This window comes from Columba livia, chromosome 2 (genome assembly GCF_036013475.1).
Source record: "Columba livia isolate bColLiv1 breed racing homer chromosome 2, bColLiv1.pat.W.v2, whole genome shotgun sequence".
Taxonomy (NCBI): Eukaryota; Metazoa; Chordata; class Aves; order Columbiformes; family Columbidae; genus Columba; species Columba livia.
In genome coordinates this window covers 32,139,923-32,158,576 of record NC_088603.1, presented here as the reverse complement: position 1 = coordinate 32,158,576, position 18,654 = coordinate 32,139,923, and the positions used below count along the sequence as shown (strand labels likewise).

Below are 18,654 nucleotides of genomic sequence, written 5' to 3'. Positions count from 1 at the left end.
TAAAAATGAGAGACAATCAAGGAAACATGAGTTCTCAAAATGTCACCAATGCCATAAGTTCCATAAAGGGCTTTGAATGAGGTCACAGTTGCATATAGGGACAGTGTAAGTTCTGCTGATCAGACTGTCAGTTCCCAGTCTGAGGGAGGCTCCCAGTTAAGAGCATCTGATCACTACCATGCAAGAGCAATCCCATTGAGGTAACAGGCACATAAGATTGTAAAGTTGAGCTCAGCCTATTAAAATGTCAGAGAGCAGGGGAAACACCCACTTCACTCCATGACTGCTTTCTTCAAGCATCTCAAACAAAAAGCATTTTTTAGTGCTGGCTAATATTAAGAAAACATATATGCTACTCTTGAAAACTGTGAAAGTGTGTTCCATTTCAAGCTGTGAAAAAGAAAGAAATCAGAAGAAAAATAATTAGAGAAAATCATGGCACAACACCGCTGGGGAAAGTTGTAACCAATGATGAAATAATGTCTCTTATGCTCATAGCTGAATACATCAGTCTTTGAATACCACACTGCTTACCAAACATAATACACATTTCTGCTTTTCAGTAGTAGGAAGCAGCCAAAGAAAAAGTCAGTCCAGGAGGAGATAAGACATCTGTTATATTAACTAACTAGCTGTGGGAATACATTTTTACATCAGTGTTTTAAACAATGAGCAAGGATATATGAATATTTATTTTATTTCCTGTATTCTCTAAAATCTAGAATGCAGTCTGCAGTTTAATTTTAATAATTAAGAAATGAAGTTGAGCTTTCTTGTGTGCCAACAAGCATACTGTATGTTACCAGTATGTGTAACACTCATTTTAAAAAACTTATTTAAATATGAGTAAAATGCTATTTTCAGGCGCTCTATTTTCCCCTATTCTTGTGAAAGAAGTGAATTTTTTTTTCCTGTCTTGCAAACCATTAACAAGACATTGGGGAAAAAATGTATTTTATATGGTATGTGGAGCATATGCATCTGAGGTTTTGGGGGGGTGGTGTGAAGAGGAGTTGTGAAGTTTCTGTTAAATGAGTGAGGCTGCAGAAACAGGAAAAAGAGACAGCTAAGTATGAAATTATCTAGAGTGAAATCTTTCACAAACGTTGCAGTATTATCCCTCTGTTCTTGACAATTGCAGTGGAGTTGCTTGGGATACTTAACAAAGTAGATGAAACACCAGCCTTAGTTACTACTGAGGAATACTTATAAAGAGTGACATTTGTATCTGTGCTAGGAGCTAGCACACTATACTAAGAATTCACTCGGACTAGATCATGTGAAGAATTTGAAGGAGGCCATTTAAATACAAAGAGGGATTTCACAGAGATCTGCCTTTGTCTTGTTTAATCCTAGAAAATGCATAGACACTGCAGAAAGGGTTGATTTATACAGTACTTGCTGTTACTGACAGGAACTACCACAATCTCCTGTAAGTAACTCATCTTGTTATTGTCTGTGTTCAAGGCTGCAGAGAGGTATTTTACATTTAGAGATGATTAGGAAATGGCTAAGCATTTGTTAGTTGGTTTTCTAATGAAGAATTTGTGGCAGAAAGATAATTGTCTTTAAATACAAATTTTCACTTCTCTGTCTTTCTTTTCACTTTCACTATGCAAGAAGCACATTTCTTCCTTGTTATATGCCATTTGATTAAATAAGTAAACTAAATAGCTATTTAACAGCTTAAATAAATACAGCCAGTAAAGGTATATAATACCAGAGAACTCTGACAGATTTTTGTAAACTGTAACCACTTCAGAGAAGCAAACCTCCCACTCCCTTTACTACGAGCCTGCGTACCTGGTGCTTTCCCTAATGCAGTTGAACATATCAACAAAACCACAACACTCAGGTTTCATTGGAACAAATGATAACTTTAAAGTGATTCATTATGCTTTCTGCCCTCCAGTGTAATAGCTGGGCGATCCATTTATATCTGTGCCATTAAAATAAAATACCAATAATTTAGAGGAAGCCATGTGCATCCTCAAAGACTGTATATGTGTGTGGAAGAGGAAATCTATTGGTAAGAAGTATTATAGTCACACTGGTAATCTGTAACGAGTTTCTAGTTTTCTCTTTGCCCGAGTAACAACCCTCTTCAGCACCACTGCAAACATGTTTCTAACAGGATAGGTGCACTCCAGCAGTACTTCTTGACCATGGTGGTATCTGGAGGCTCATATCTCTCTGTAAAACAGATGTTACACAAAAGACAGAGGTACAAGCTCCTACATGGTGCTGGCACATTTTGTGGGTGAAAAGATAACTCATTCTTCCCTGTTCACACACATTTGCCTGCAGACATGGCAGCTAAAAAAAAGCATTGGAGGGCTAGTTTTATCTGTAGGTCTGTCAATGGTATACTGCACTGTTTATGCACTGAAAACAGGAATGAAATGTAGCCTCTTTTTTATGTGATAGCAATTGTTGGGCAAAATTAGGACTGAAGTAGAGAATAAAAACATTTCGGAGCTACTTCTGATTCATTCAAAAGTCTTGCAAAACCATTAACTGAGAAAGTAATAAAAGCTGTTTGAGCAGCTGATGATATCAAATACCTTGACACACAAAAAAACCCACAAGTTTTTTAACATTCATCCTCACATGACTACTAAAAAATGCTAGACAACAGTATATTAATGATTTCACTACTTGTGCTTGCACTAAACACAAACATTTTGAAGTTGCTGAAGATATGTAAATATACATTGATCCTATTAAGGCAGCCTGAATTTCAAAATCCTCACAAGTTGCCTCAAAAAATACTCATTCTTTTCAGAGACATGGTTCAATGGTGAACTTGGCAGTGTTAGGTTTACAGTTGAATTTGATGATCTTGAAGGTCTTTTCCAACCTACGTGATTCTATGAAAATTCTCACACCAAAACTTTTCGGACTTCTAGTTCCCTTCCACCTTATGATATGCAATGACAGAGTTGTTTTGGCCACAGAGGGATTTGAGGAAACCCATCTGCATTCACCACAGTAGTGTAAAAAGTAATACCATTTCTCCAGGAAGAGAGTGTTGAACTGTGATACTAATTCTACTGGTTGCAAATGAAACAATTCTTTTTTATGTATGTATGGAGCAAGAAAGTCCTGTATCTGTCTCTCTCCAGGTGGCATGGGTGCACTCCTAGGCATTCTGCAAGTGGTGCAAGCCTGGCCTGCTTTGAGATTGGAAATATGAGGTGGGGCTTCAATTTGGTGAGAAAGAGGCTGCATTTATTTTCTAAGAGAGCTGCCTGAGCCATCCAGTATTGAGGAGAGTAAGGTGGCTACTTGGTAGACATCATGGACCATATAACAGAAAGGCTGGGCATCTTCTGCTTCTGGAAGTTGTCATCTGTTGAGACAGGGTGTAGAGAAGCATAGGGACACAGAAACGTGCATTTCTGGTGCAGACATACAAATTCTATTTGGAACCCTGAGAGGTGCCACCAGCAACAGGTAGCTCCTGTCAATGAATACTCATGTTGTAACATGTTAGACAGTTCCCATTACAGCCGAATAAGCTGCAAGCGAATAAGAAAAACTCTCTGTTCTTGGGACTTAAATCCAGTTGAACAAGTGTTTCTTGGTGTTTAAGGAGCCTTCACTCCATGTAATAGAAATGATTATATTTTAGAGTAGGATAATTTTAATTATATCATTTTAAGTGATAGAAATAGTCTGTCCTACAACAAGAGTAATGTGTACATCTACAACCTGGAAATTATGCAAATCACATGTACAAATGTAACATGAAATATTTCTTTCTAAATAGAAAAATTGTTTGATCATACAATTAGTGGGTGATGTGCCAACTTGACTGCACCAGTATGAATAGTGTTGTCATATGTCTTGTGATGAGTCTATTCTTACTGGAGGAGGTTATAAAGAATACATACTTCATCCACAGACCACAAACTATCTACACTTCAGCAGACGTTTTCTCACAGCAGAAATTTTGGAAACAAAAGCCAGTCTTTTTAACCACAAGATATGAATCACACTACAGTAGCATAGAAACCAAGGTTGCACATTCAGAAATAACAAATAAAGAACAAAGATAGCCATGTATCATGATAACTATAATTCTTTAGAATTTCTACAGGAAATCTTGTTTGCTCTATGAACAAATTAGACTTTGCTGTTTACTTATGAATGAGACTGACTAAATTCTCCCGCTTCTGAGTAATAGGGTTTTGAATCATTAATTATCCTTCTTCTTGCAGGTAGTTCTAGTTTATATTTAGTCTCATATTTTAAATGTCTCACTGAGTTTTATGGAAGTGAGATGCTACTTGCACTTAAATTTTAAAATTGAATACTTTGGATTTTACAAGATTTTAAAATAAAGTCGATTTTCACTTCTTGAATGTTCCATCAATTTTGCCATACTTTTTAAAAGATTCTTATTCTTTTCTTCTTGTAGCACTACAGTTTCATGATTCCAGGACTGGGAAGTCACAACCAGCTTCTATTCTGACCATGTGGTATCTGTGGATTGAAAAATAATAATTAAAAAATCTGAGTTTCTGGGTATCTTTCCTTTCAAATAAGGTTTGTTACATCCAAGCCACTAATTCTGCAAGTGAATGTAACCTTGCAGGGAGGTCTATAACCAAGACCAGCTGCATCTGCTCTGCAATACAACACAGAGAGAGACAGCAGCACCAGCATCATCCCAGCATGGTGTGCTGGAGGGATGCTGGATAGGCCAGTGCTGTGCTGGGACTTGTTGCTTTCCCAGTATGCCCTGAGCTGGCTCCGGAGCTGTGCTATGCTGGGGATACGGCACCTCACTCCAACATTTCTCCTCTTTCTTTGCACTTGCATTGTGTTCAACAGTTCCCTTTCTTTGCCTTCGCTGAAATGCTCATCCTGCTGTCCTCCAATACACAATACTTTTCTCAGTGCTAACAGTAGTTACTTAGTATTAGCATTTTTCATTTAATCATACAGTCTGTGCTGTAATTGCAGTGTAGATGGGTGATAAGAAAGAGGAGAGAGATGCAGAGCTCAAGGGAGAAGGTGCACACCCCATAGCTACAAAAGTTCACCGTGCCTTGCCTTCATGAAGGAGCTGTAACCCTGACCCACTTGTGGGTTATCATTTTACCTCCCACGGGCAGCTAAAGACTAGCACATCTGAACATTCTACAGACCTTGGCTTAAGGTCTGAAAAGACAAATCAGCATGTTGCAGAAAAAAAAAAACGAAGCATGGAAGCAAAAAAATCTAAGTGCTGACAAATACGTATTTTTTGTTAACAATCAGGAGAGATACATGCAAATAGTATTAATCCACCCTATCACAATTATTAGAATAAGCTCTTTTCTGGATTTAGAGTTTAGTGTTACCACAAATTTTGAGATTTTGGCTTCTGGAATAGAGGGTGGTTTGGCAGAACGAATATTATGTTTACCCTCCTTTCCCCAGTTCTTGTTAAGTAAATTTGAATCATCCTGCATGTAACAATTAGGAATGACAAAATAAATGTGTATGTATTTAACAAAATCCTAATTAATATTAAAAACATTAAGTAAATACTTATATCCTTTATTGTTCTTATATCCTTCAGCGCAGAAACCAAGCACATAAATAAAACTGAATACAACAGACCTCTGCCTTGAGCTGAAGTTGGGATTATAAATGCATGCAGACAGGTCAAATACTGTTGTGTTTTCACATCAGTTTCTTCTGTTTTACTTCCATATTTTTGAGAGCTTCCCTTAGGTAAGGAACACATCTGTTTATGTCTGAAAACAATAGATATGCTTAAGCTGGAATGTGGAGGAGGTTACTTTTCACAAAACAAGCACAGCACTCTGCTGGTAGGCTTGCCAGAGGGCACAACATAGCTAAGAATATGAACTGCTCCACTTACCATCTCTATACAAACAGAACATTTTTCTCCAGACGTGCCCTTGATGATACCAGGAGAATATAGCTGAAGCTAACACTGGAATATTCCCATTTACTTCCTGGCATTGGGATACCCTATCCATCAAATTTACAAAAGCAGGTTACTTCTGGTGTAGTGTTATTCAGATTATTACAGTGCAAACAACAACAATGATAAAAAACCCAGTGTGCCATATCAGCAATAAACTTCTGCATGAACAGAGCAAAATGCTGGCCACCCTACAGTCAGAGAGTTTTTGTCCTCATTTTTAATGAAATTAATATTTAAGTGTCTACAGTTATTCATACAATTAAAGATGCAGTCTATTGAAATGAAATCAGGTCTGCATTAACATAAAAAAAAACCATTTGGCTAGGCTTTAAAGAATTGATTATGAAAAGGTTACATGTACACTACTAGTGTGAGATCAGTGTTAGAGATAGTACCTTGGCAATGATATTGCCTTCAAGCTATGGCGAGAAGAGAAAAACACATTTTTAGTGCAGTCATTAAGTTAACATCTTTCATAATTAATAAAGAATCATGAGTCACTTTCTGGGAATGGCATGAAAGGAACCTCAGGACACAGTATTTAAAGAAAGAGAATTTGGGAAGTCGTGTGATATTGTGGAACTGCAGTTCTTAATGATTCAGGCAAGAGATTTCAAGCAGCTTTGGAGGGGGGATGATGATTTATTTTAGTAAATATGAGTCACAGAAATAAGGGATGCTGGAATCTGACAGTCAAAATGAGACATCATCAAATAACACAAATAACTAGCAATGTAGTTCTGAGATATAAGCAAACCACAGGTTTCCGGCAAGTGTTTTATCAAGAAAACTTGGAGTAGTTACAGCACTGTAAAGCACTGAGCATTTTGTATTGTCTCCAGTTTTAGCCAATGAAGACTTAGTGGTTTAGCAGGTGACACTGGTTAGAAAATTACTACTATTATATTCATGTATGTTTAGATGTATATTTACATATATTTACAGTATTTGTTTAAGATTTCAAATAACACAGTTGTTAAGAAGCCAACAGTGATGGAAGTCATTCTGTTTAATTCATATGCTTATTTCAGCTGTAGCTTCAGCAAAAGGTTGGGGTTGTAGACCCTACTTCCAGGATTAGTTTTTATTTTATTCAATGATGATCTAATATAAATGCATTCATAATTCTGGTCATGGCATTTTAGCTGTGCCCCTTAGCAGGATACTGCACCTGCTAGAGTAGGTTCTGTTTTATCTGCTTTCCTTTTTGTGCCATGACACCTCCATTCTTGGCAGCACAAATGAATCAGCTTCAACCACCAGAGAGGCATCTCACTCAGGCTACTGTTCAGCCTTGTGGTTAGGACCCAGATACAGGACCTCAGGTTCGATTCTCTCTAGTTGGAAGCATCAAGTACTACCCACTTCTTACGTCAGAGTCAACCTCCATCAAACATAACTGCGCAGTTGAGCATATCAAACTTCTCAGATTTTCCTGCAAGACTTCAAAAGCAGCTTTCCACTCACAGGAACACCAAAGAGGAGAACAATCTCTCTCTCTCCAGGACAGTCACTGTGAACAAATGTTCTGAAATAGAGGGAATAGAGTGTACTATCAGCAAGTTTGCTGATGACACTAAGCTGGGAGGAGTGACTGACACACCAGAAGGCTGTGCTGCCATCCAGTGAGACCTGGACAGGCTGGAGAGTTGGGCAGGGAAAAATTTAATGAACTATAACAAGGGAAAGTGTAGAGTCTTACATCTGGGTAGGAACAAACCCAGGTTCCAGTATAAGTTGGGGAATAACCTATTAGAGAGCAGTGTAGGGGAAAGGGACCTGGGGGTCCTGGTGGACAACAGGATGACCATGAGCCAGCACTGTGCACTTGTGGCCAGGAAGGCCAATGGCATCCTGGGGTGTATTAAAAGGAGAGTGGTTAGTAGATCAAGAGAGGTTCTCCTTCCCCTCTACTCTGCGCTGGTGAGACCTCATCTGAAATACTGTGTCCGGTTCTGGGCCCCTCAGTTCAAGAAGGACAGGGAACTGCTGGAGAGAGTCCAGTGCAGGGCAACGAAGATGATTAAGGGAGTGGATCATGTCCCTTATGAGGAAAGGCTGAGGGAGCTGGGTGTCTTTAGCATGGAGAAGAGGAGACTGAGGGGTGACCTCATTAATGTTTATAAATATATAAAGGGTGAGTGTCACGAGGATCGAGCCAGGCTCTTCTTTGTGACAAGCAATGATAGGACAAGGGGTAATGGGTTCAAACTGGAACACAAGAGGTTCCACTTAAATTTGAGAAGAAACTTCTTCTCAGTGAGGGTGACAGAACACTGGAACAGGCTGCCCAGGGGGCTTGTGGAATCTCCTACTCCGGAGACATTCAAGACCTGCCTGGACACATTCCTGTGTAACCTCATCTAGGTGTTCCTGCTCTGGCAGGGGGATTGGACCAGATGATCTTTCGAGGTCCCTACCAATCCCTGACATTCTGTGATTCTGTGATTCTGTGAAATGCTGAAAATGTTGCGGAGGGAAGAGGGGGAAAACCTGAAAATTCTGAAATGTTCTGCAACTTTTGGTATAAGTATGTCATATTCAAGGTTCGGTGGTCCCTGAAATGGATGAAACAAAATGAAAATTCCCAGCTCTTCTTTTAGCATCATTCAGGCAGGTTCTGCTCTGCTTTATTATGAAATTCCTTATATAATCATGTTTGATAAGAAGACTAATCCTATTTGTAGCAAGGAAGAGGAACTAGATCCTATGCCATATTTTCATGCTTCTCTAATTTACTTGAGCATTACTTCCTAACATTGCTTCAAAAGAACATTGCTTCTTCTCTGGCCAAATTAGAATTCTTCCCTAAGACTTGTTCAGCCATCAGAAGGTTAATAGTAACACAATACATTTAATAAATGGTACATTTTGTTAAATAAAAACTAAGTAATTTTATAAAATAGGTGAGAAAGTTAAAGGTAAATGTAAAAAAAGGCATAATGTATCATCTCATCTTCCTTTCCCATTCAGCTATTTTAAATGTGTTTCTTCCTGAAATTGTTATCTTTGTCTCACATTCCAACTCTGTTACACAAACCCTCTTACTAAGCCTTTTTTTTTCCTCTGGCAATCTTTTTCTACCCCTCTAACAGAAAGATGAAAGGCAGGTAACTTCTCTTCAGAGTCTCCAGAATGATGAGAAGCCGGAGATTCTGAGCACAGAAGAAGTTCTGTGCACACATGACTAAAGAAAACATCACAGAAATGTGTTTCTCCGTGACACAAATACTACTTGAAACAAGTCATTGATTAGGTCATATATTTAAGGTACTGTGATGTGAAAGCAACAGTCTGTATTTTATGCTAAATAGAATGTTTGCATTGAACATAAAGAAATAGTAAAATGCTTTATTTTACTTGGGAATAAAAACCCCAAAACAATGATCACGTTATTACAATCTTCTATAATAAAAATAATCAATCCTCATTCTTAAGAGGAAGCTTTATGAATTATTTTGTTTGAATTACCTATTTTTTGAATATAATATTCCTAATTTAGGAAGAAAATTTGAGACATTTGTCCTCAAAGAGATAACCATTTCCTTTTGAAAGGTGAGCACATCCACACACTGCTTTATTGAGCCTGTTAAAAAGTTTGAGGTGCAAGTTGTAGTAGACACACCTGTGCTTTTGCATTTTGATGGAATTTCAGACCAAAGTGTGGGAATAACTGGTCAGATTACTCCTGCAGGTGAAGTAAATAGGTCCTGACATGAGCAACAGAGACAGACAAACAAAATTACTTTCAAGAATATATCCTTTTATCTAAAATAAGTAGTCCAGTTGCTTTATGTCACTGTTGTTTTAAGACTGACTTTTTTTTTAAGACTGACTTGAAGAGAAGTTTTCTTCCCTGAAGGGGAAATATAAAGAATAGGAACTGATAACAAAAGACAACAAGCTTTACAAAAGTATCCAAGGGACAGAAGTGCACACTGCCTCAGGGAGGAAATGCAAAAAAGGATAAATTATGTCCAGATATTTCTTAATTGTCATCAACGACAGTGTCTCAGTAGGAGATGACATTGTTTAAACTTAATCAGCCCCCCAACAAACCCTCAAACACCTCTGACTTAAGAAAAATGTTTCCAGTTCCCCTGTTGCCTTTCACATCTCAGAAGGGAACCTGAGGTAGAACTCAACAGGTAGTTAAAGAGAAAATTAGCAGAAGCTAAAATTTACCATTTCACGTTCAGCCAAGCTCCTGATGAAGCCCAGAATGTTCCCTCTGACAGCTCAGTGCAGGCACCGGCCAGGCCTGGCTGCTGCCCACCTGTTTTTTTTGCCTCTGTGCTGTTTCGCTGCAGAGACAACCAGTCAATGCGGGTAATCCTGTTCGCATTGAAATAACTCAGATTAAAGCATAGTCTAAATAACTGTGCTTATTCTGTTTCACAGGATTGAAGGAAGTGCCATTCCTTTTCTGCTTTTTTCTGTTCCTTTTTTTTTTTTTTTTTAATTTTAGCGTGCCAGGCAACATAGCATCTGCACAGTATAATCAACAGGCTACTTCTCAGAGTTCATCTCCACCCCTTTCCACAGCTCTTCTTCCAGCCACATCTCCTTCTCCAGTCTCTCTTCTTACACCTTACACTCCCACTGCTGCCAGCATGCCCTACAGTTCAGTGGAGTATTGCAGAGTTGTTCAAGGGCTATATTTACTATATAAAACTAAGCCTTATTAGTTATTTCCCTGATAAATCCTATGGCAGGTATGAGAAATATAGTTGTCTCAGACGTCAGGGTTGATTTACGACATTCACAACTTTTCAAAATATAAGCAAACTTCAAAAAGTGTTGGCTAAACATATTTATCTTCTTTCTTCAGTGAATAATGTTAAAAAATGAAAATAAGGCAGATGACCCCTGCTTTAGTTTGTTACATGAATCATCTCAAACAGCCTTTGCCTTCCAAAAAATCAGAATCTGCTGTCATCAAACATTCAAAAAATGAGAGAAAATACTCACAAGTACAATATAATACTGACAGAATTACACCAAATTGTTTTCTTTTACGCATGTCACAGGCTAAATGCTCTCCTACAAAGACCAGATTTGCTTCTGTTGCTGCACTTTATTGACATGCTGGTATAATTACACCATGTGCCTGACTCTCATCTGGTCATTAACTGGACAAAGTAAAACAGCTTCAAAATGAGGGTTTAAGGATCAGCCTGTGAAACATGAAGCTCCACGGTTTCAGATAAAGAATCTTAGTTTAAAAGTTAACATGTTGATCTGCAAGGACAGCAAAAAGCCAAGAGAAGAAAGAAACTCTTCTTCAGGTGAGTTTCTCTGTCTTACGATAATTTAAGAACATATATTGTGATACTATTCAGTAGTGCCTGAGGGCCAATAAAGAATGAAGGAGTGCATCATTTTGTTGAGCATCTATACAAATAGAGACGTAGGTTTCCTGTAAAGATTATCAAGCAAATAGAAAGGGGAGACCTAAGGCAGAGGAAGTGGTAAAATAATTATATATTTTGAGCTGTGTGAAGGCAGTACTTTCATTTTAGTTTCTTTACTGACTAGAAAGGACTAAAGTAAATGGACATAAAGAGTATGAAAGGATGTTGAAGGAAAGAGGGTAAGAATCAGTGTAAAACAAAGCTGAGGAAAAAACAGGATGGTAAAGATCCAGCCATCACGGGACAGAAGAAGCGTAGCCAAATCCAGGAATATTATAATACCTGAATGGTAAAGTACCTGATCTGGTTTTCTTGGATATGTCTGAAATTTGGGAACTCTGCTACACATTCCTCTGTGATTTTCGCTAAAATTTTAAGTGTGGAGAGAAAGGGCACCTCATAGATCAAAAAGGCTCCTGAGCTGGAGCCTTTTCTGTACTGAATTGCTCAGTGGTGAAGCTGGGCATAGAGAATGTGCTTGTCTCTGTGGGACTCTTCTGAGTACAGGTGGTTCCATATATCAAAAATATTTTAAAATGTGGTGGAGATATCAATAATATTAAAACCAAACCAAAAACCAGTCAACAAGCCAACCAACAAACAAACAAATGCAAACACAGCAGACATGCTTGCTATAACTACAAACAAATTTAGAAGGTAAAGGTATGACAGAACCTCAGTAAAATGAATTGCACTATTTCCTGCTGTACATAAAAGCTGTTAATTTTTTTTTCTCATGATATTTTGTTTATGTCATTGTTTCAACCCAGAAGGATTCTCTGAATAAAATAGTTCAATAAGGAATAGATAATGCATTACAAACAAGCTAACACCCTGTGTACGGTTGCCTGAAAATCCATGTAGTGAGATGATCCCATACATCATAACATGCTGCTGACTCATTTCTAGTACAAGAGAAAATAATTTCCCCCCAGGGACAATAAAAGCTTATCTGTTATCTCTCATCTGCAAAGAGAAAGAAAAATAACCTTGAAGTTTTAGCATATGATCTCCACCTGTGGCGCTGATGAAATATTGAGGTGAAGCTGGCCAGGTGAAACTGTAGAGGTTGCAACTGTAAAATAAAAGCATCTGTCTGGAAAAGGCTGTATATTCAGAATTAGGTCTCTGTTTGAAGAAGATAAACAAAAGGACAATGTTCTGTTATGATTTCTGTAGTGGAATATAGTGAGTCAAATAACCAGACTGTATGTGAAAAAAAAAAAAAAAGAGACATCTTCTGTCTGAGAAGGCATCTATGAGAAACAAGAAGTTCCTTTTCTGAATAAGTTTCTCTTCTTAATAGCTTCCTAAACTCCCAAGGTATACTTTTTATTTTGCTCCTTAACTAAGGAAGTAGAAGTCAAAAAATAAGAAAAAATATTGCACAATATTACAAAGGAAGGACTATGTCTGTTTTAGACATGGATCAGATTAGTTGGTAAAAGCAGAAACTGTGTACTTGTGAAATGTAAATGTCACTATAAGCACTTACAATATTTGAAAACATATAAATGTTGAATATATATATTTGGGTTTGTTCATCAGAACTTACAGAATTTTTCTCACCATTGATCCAGAGTCAGTAACTTTACTTTGGTACAGACTGGGGCAACTATGTGCTCCCCAACTTTGTTCAGATGGACTACCAGCATGCTGAGGTAGATGGTGCTAATCACTTCCACTAACTGGGTGCAATTTCAGCAAAAATCTTTATGGCAAATCAGTCTCCTAACTCAGAGTCTCATTTTGGTGCTGCTTTGCCATAGTTTTATTTACCTTCTCCCAGGAAAGGGGAGTCCGCCACCAACGGCCCTTAATTTCCTGTACAATCAATAAACAGAAAGAGACATCATTGGAGACCAGGAAAGGAAAACCATCTCTTTGGATGCACAGGCTATTTATGAAATCTTCTTCAGTTGACATTAGATAGGTATCTAGCTCTTCTAGTGAGGATATAAGGAATTAATGAAAAGCACCTGTTGAAGCTTCAGGGTGGCTGAAGCTCATGATGTACATAATGCCATGCTGAGTAGCTGGCAGTGTATATCAGGAACCAGTGAAAACATAGCCAGCTGGACATAGCCACCCTTTCCTTGCTCAACCTTTGTGTCAACACAACTGCACTGATGTTCAGTCATTTCAAGCACAGAGATATCTGGGCCTTAATCAATAGGGAATTATGGACTTCAGTTTTCCTTATGGTTATGGAGGCTTTATTCTGAAGTCTGACACTACAAAAACCAGAGTGGACAAGAATTTTGTATCAAGTCAAGGTCAAAATCAATCTTTGTCTAATTGGACCACCAATTTCTTATGTTGTCATGTTAAGATTCAATAATTGCTACTGACAACAGGATGAACTGGTGTAATATGGATTAAACTGTGCTATTGATTGTTCTGCCGCAACATTCAAGTACTCATTTACAGGCGGGAGAAATTTTTGAAAGCTTTAGGCTTTAATTTTCAACTCTGCATCTAAAGAGAGATTTATTCACCATTCAATGTAATAGGTATGGAAGAAAGTACTTAGTTTCAGTAAAGACATCAAAAACCTTAAAAACATTGATTTCCAAGTTGGCAGGATGTATGTATGATTTCATAAGACACAAAGAGAGTAGTAGTTAAGAACACTGTGTTCTTGCTTTGAAAGATTTTGCTGGAAGCAAACTTCTATGATTGAATTCAACTTAGAAAAAGAAAAAGGAATGACCCAACAAGATCTTTCACAGATTGATGTGCTTCAATAACTTAAAATATGCACCAGAAAAGTCAAAAGTCAAGAAAAGTAGTGGTGGTGTTGTTCCCAAGATAAGAGCCTATACACAAATCTAAGCCTACTATTTATTGTGCCCTGGGATGGTAGCCAGAACCAGTGTCGAATTCGTTAATTTTCTTTTAACCAAAGTTAAACATTTCACAAAGGGGTTATTTGAGCTTCAATGATAAAAAAGTTAATGAGTCTGACATGTAGCATGGTGCTTCTATTCTAAGGAAATTTCCCTCAGTAGTAAAGCAAGCTTTAATACAGAATGTATAATGTTGTGATTCTATAAGACACACTTTATTTTCATCTTAGTCATTACACTGTCACTGTGCCATAGCCCTATATAGTCCTAAAGTATTTTTCTATCAGCATCATTTGCTTATTTTAACTCAACTATTCTGCAAGCTCAGAAGTGCTGGAACATACATGAAACCCATCACAGAGGCCTGAATAGGTTATATTACTGCAATCACTTTAAATGCAATCACTTTACAACAGAAAATAAAACTGAAGTCAACACAGTTGGCAATAAATATCTAAATGCTGCTGTAAATATTCACAACTAGAAATGTTCAGATGGAAAACATGCAGAATAACTTTCTTCATTTGCTGTACTAAAACTTTCCCAGGCTCTTTCTGGTCCTACCTACTCAATGAGTGTAATTTATCATATAATACTGAATGGACAAAACCAGTGGAAGGTAAAGCTTCTGACAGGGTGGGTGTGGTTGCTGTCCAATTCCAGCTGGTTTGTCAAGGCACCAGAGCCTAGACCTTCAGCTGGTCCAGATGCTATTGAATGAACTTCTGTAGGAATTAAGAATCAATTCAGAATAAAATTTATGTGTATCTTTATAGTAAATATCTTAATTTATGTAATTAAACCCATTCAAAAGTGACAGTCTGAGCTCTGGTATTGATATTGCAATTTCTGTTTAAAACAATTTTGATGCTAATACTGATGAGAATGACTATACATGCACATCACTAACTTAAGCATGTGCATGTATATGCACAAACACATACACATTCATACTCTAAGTAGATAATCTTCTTGTTCCCTTTAACAGCCTGCTATTTCTTACTTTCACTTGTGGCATCACATCTTAAGTTTAAGGGAAGTCCCAGTTGCTCAAATTAGCGTATGCTATCACTTTATTTTGATTGGTTATCAAAATCCATATATCTATTCACAGTAAGACATACTGCAGTTCATTTTCTAGCTCAGTTTGTCATACAGTGTGTGCTTACAGGGTTGAGTTCTTGTAAACTTTGTTAGTGAAATACAAACCTCCCTCAGCTGTGCTGAGCTTAGTGGTTCTGTTGCTGGCCACTGAACATTCATACTTCTACCTTTATCCTCTCTGTTGTTCTGCAAAGAACCTGGATACCTTTCAAATCTAAATTACATTAGCTGGAAGAAACAGTAAATACTAGTTGTTAAAGCTTCCTGTTTTCACAGTGTTAGGAGGTCTAATAACAGTCTAACCCTTACCACACATTTGTGAATACTGTGAAGTGTTCACCTTTAGCCGTGATCTTAAAACTGTCGTAATTTTAGAGTATGGAAATAAAAGCCAAAAATCAGAAGCAGAACTCTGTTAATGATTCATTGGTGATTCAGAGTGTGTCGTTTATCCTCTATTTGTTACCAAGGGAACTTGACACCCACTTCCTACCACATCATTGCTACAATCAAAACAGTGTCGAGCCACAATATTGCTTTCCTGCTGTTCATGACTGCTAAATGCTAACTTCTTGTAAAAAAAATAGCTGTGTAAAATAGATTTTCTTAATATCATCATTAAGTTGTATGGCTTAGAGCTACCAGTGGCCAGCTAGACATCACACTGGAAAAGAACAATATGATCTGCAGCTTCCAATCTGTCTTCTGCAAAAATTCTTAAACTCGTTCTGCTAAGTGATTTGAACTATAGTACACCCTGAATCTTGAATTGTGTAAAGACGTTGATGGGTTTTTACTGAAATCTTTTCTTGACTTCTGAAACCATTTCAACCAGAAATAAGCAAAAATTGGAGGTACTCGTAAGTGATGTTCTGGTTTGTGAAAAATGTTCTGTGTCTTTTGGTTTTGTATTTTTAATGTGGGTTACCTCCAAAATAGATTCAATAATATTTTTCAACATTTTCAACTAACTTCGAACTTCCCTTACTTTATTCACTGCCAGTAAGACCGGCATTTTTGTCACCAGCTGTGTCTGCTCTAAGGACAGGGAGATGCAGTAGCACCCAATACACTTTAACTGAAATTTTTTAGTCTCAAACAGGTGGTGTCCAAAGAAAACATCTTGCTGAAGATTTTATGGCCTGATATGATAAAGGTATTTCAGACTGACCCTATACTTTCTGAGTTCAATATCAGTTTAGCTGAAATTATTTCAACATTCTTTAGAAAGTCTAACATATATTTCAGGTTGACCTGTGGAATCACTCAGTGATCTCTTTTGCCTTCTTTATACAGGTCTCTTTCTATCACTGCAGAAGAAAAAGAAAGGTTGAAGAAAAGAAGTTTATTAATAAACAATAAAATAAGTTTCTTTTATGTACTGTAGTAACAACTTTATCATAGTTATTGCAAGGTTTCTTGTATGGTGTGCCTATTAGAGATCCTGTTTTCACTTAGGGCTGAGTTTGCAAATTGCTGGATAGATCTGGATTGGGAGCATTTCCTTGTCACACACAGAAAATTGGTCTTGAAATCTATTTTTTGTATCAGCACAGAATGAATTTGAGAAAAGCACGGGATGGGGAGAAAGCTCTACACACCCTACTGGGAAGGACACATATCCCAAACATGGAACTTGGAAAATCTGTACTGAAAATCTATAGTTTTTTTCAATTCAGGGTGATCCAGGACAAAATCTTTGCTTCAAGCCAATCAGAAAAGTAATTTAAATGTGTATCTTCTACCAACAGAGTAAAACCTGCTCTGTGGCATACTTTCCCTAGAAATTCTTCTTCTTCTCAGCCATTTTTAAATTTCTCTTTGCCAAAGCAAAGTGGTTTGGTTTTTACTAAACTGTGTTTTGGCAGAAAGAAGTCTTGGCAAACCTGAATCAGTGTTAAACATGGTGGCTTTGGTCCAGCAAAGCATTTACATTCTTAACTCTAAGCAGAGACTTAGCTCTCATTGTTCCAGCTACTTGAAATTATGTAGGGTGCTCCTTTAACATCAGGGCTGTAATAAGATAGGAACTTAATTGTAATATATTCTGAGGCAAACGCTCTGCTATGGTTCAAAATACCCATGAGTAACATGTTCTAGAAATTCATTAAGGTTACAGTGTTTTGGTTTAATTTGTCAAAAACAATTAGAAAATAGCTGGAATAAGATTTTTTGAACTTTCTGTTTATAGCTTATCTTATTCCTCAAGAATGAAAGATTAAAAGTTTCCTAAGTTAGTATCAAAGCCTAGTACCTCTGGAAAGAATAATTCAGTAGAACAAGAAATATGGAGATGGAGTATAATCCCATTTTATGTATGTTTTTTTTTTTAATACCACATTGTACAATACCTTTTTGCAATATGGAATGTAGATATATCTAAACATACAGGTATTTAGAAAAGGTAATTGCATTTTAATAAACATTTGTAACTGCTAAATATATGAAAATACAAACATGAGGACCCTGTGAAAGCCAGGGATATTTATTTCTGTATTCCCATAACTATGTGAACAGAACTTGCTTTTAATCATATCTATATTTATACATATGTATACACATAAATGACTAGAAAGGGATTTCAACAAATGGTTTAAATGCCTAATTTTTATTCAGTTTTTCATCTGAGAAAATATGAATATCCTCTCTTTTTAGGAATTTAGATACCCTGGAGATAAAGATAATAATAAACAAGAATAATAAATAGTATGATAGGTATATAGATGAGATAATAAGGAAGATTAGATAGATAATAAACAAAAAAATTGTTTTAAGCTTAGCATTTGTTGTTAGACTCTCTGCAGTGCGAGAAAGAGTTTCAAGAAGATCAGGTTATATTCTTCAGAGCCACAATACAGTCTCTTTCTGGGGCCAGAAAATACTTTTTTACTGGCTTTTTCACTTCAATGCATAGTTGGCTAGGTAAGGGCCAATGACTGAAGCTGGAGTCCTCTTCCAAGATGCTGATGCAGAACATCAGCCCCCAAAAAACTCATCTTTCCATAGTCTACTGCACACACCGGTATATCCCCTTAACTTGTCAGGAAAATGAGGCAAAGAGAGGTTATTTGCCCAGCCTCAGAGTAGATTAAAATAACCTGTCCAAATAATGGAGAGCCAGTGGCTCTCAGCCAGCTTTTGGCTGCCACATTGAGGGACCTGGGCCCTCTGCTGGGTGGGTGCTGATAACCAGAGGAGACCATGTGGCGCAACAGCAATGGCCTTGTGTGAAAGACCTGGAGGCAAGGCTGGAGCAGAGCCCTGTGTCTTTAGTGACTTGAAGAGAAATGCAGGGAGGAAATATAGACTTCAAAGAAGCATTACATTGCCTAATAAGCAA

General features: G+C 37.3%; 1 long non-coding RNA gene across 1 annotated transcript; it reads right to left on the bottom strand.

The window, feature by feature from the left end:
• Positions 1-3,641: 3,641 nt before the first annotated feature.
• LOC135578450 (uncharacterized) lies at positions 3,642-5,722 on the bottom strand. Its single transcript, XR_010470061.1, has 2 exons — positions 5,614-5,722; positions 3,642-4,488 (listed from the first exon to the last, which is right to left on the bottom strand). It is a non-coding gene; the product is annotated as an uncharacterized LOC135578450 (long non-coding RNA).
• Positions 5,723-18,654: the final 12,932 nt, after the last annotated feature.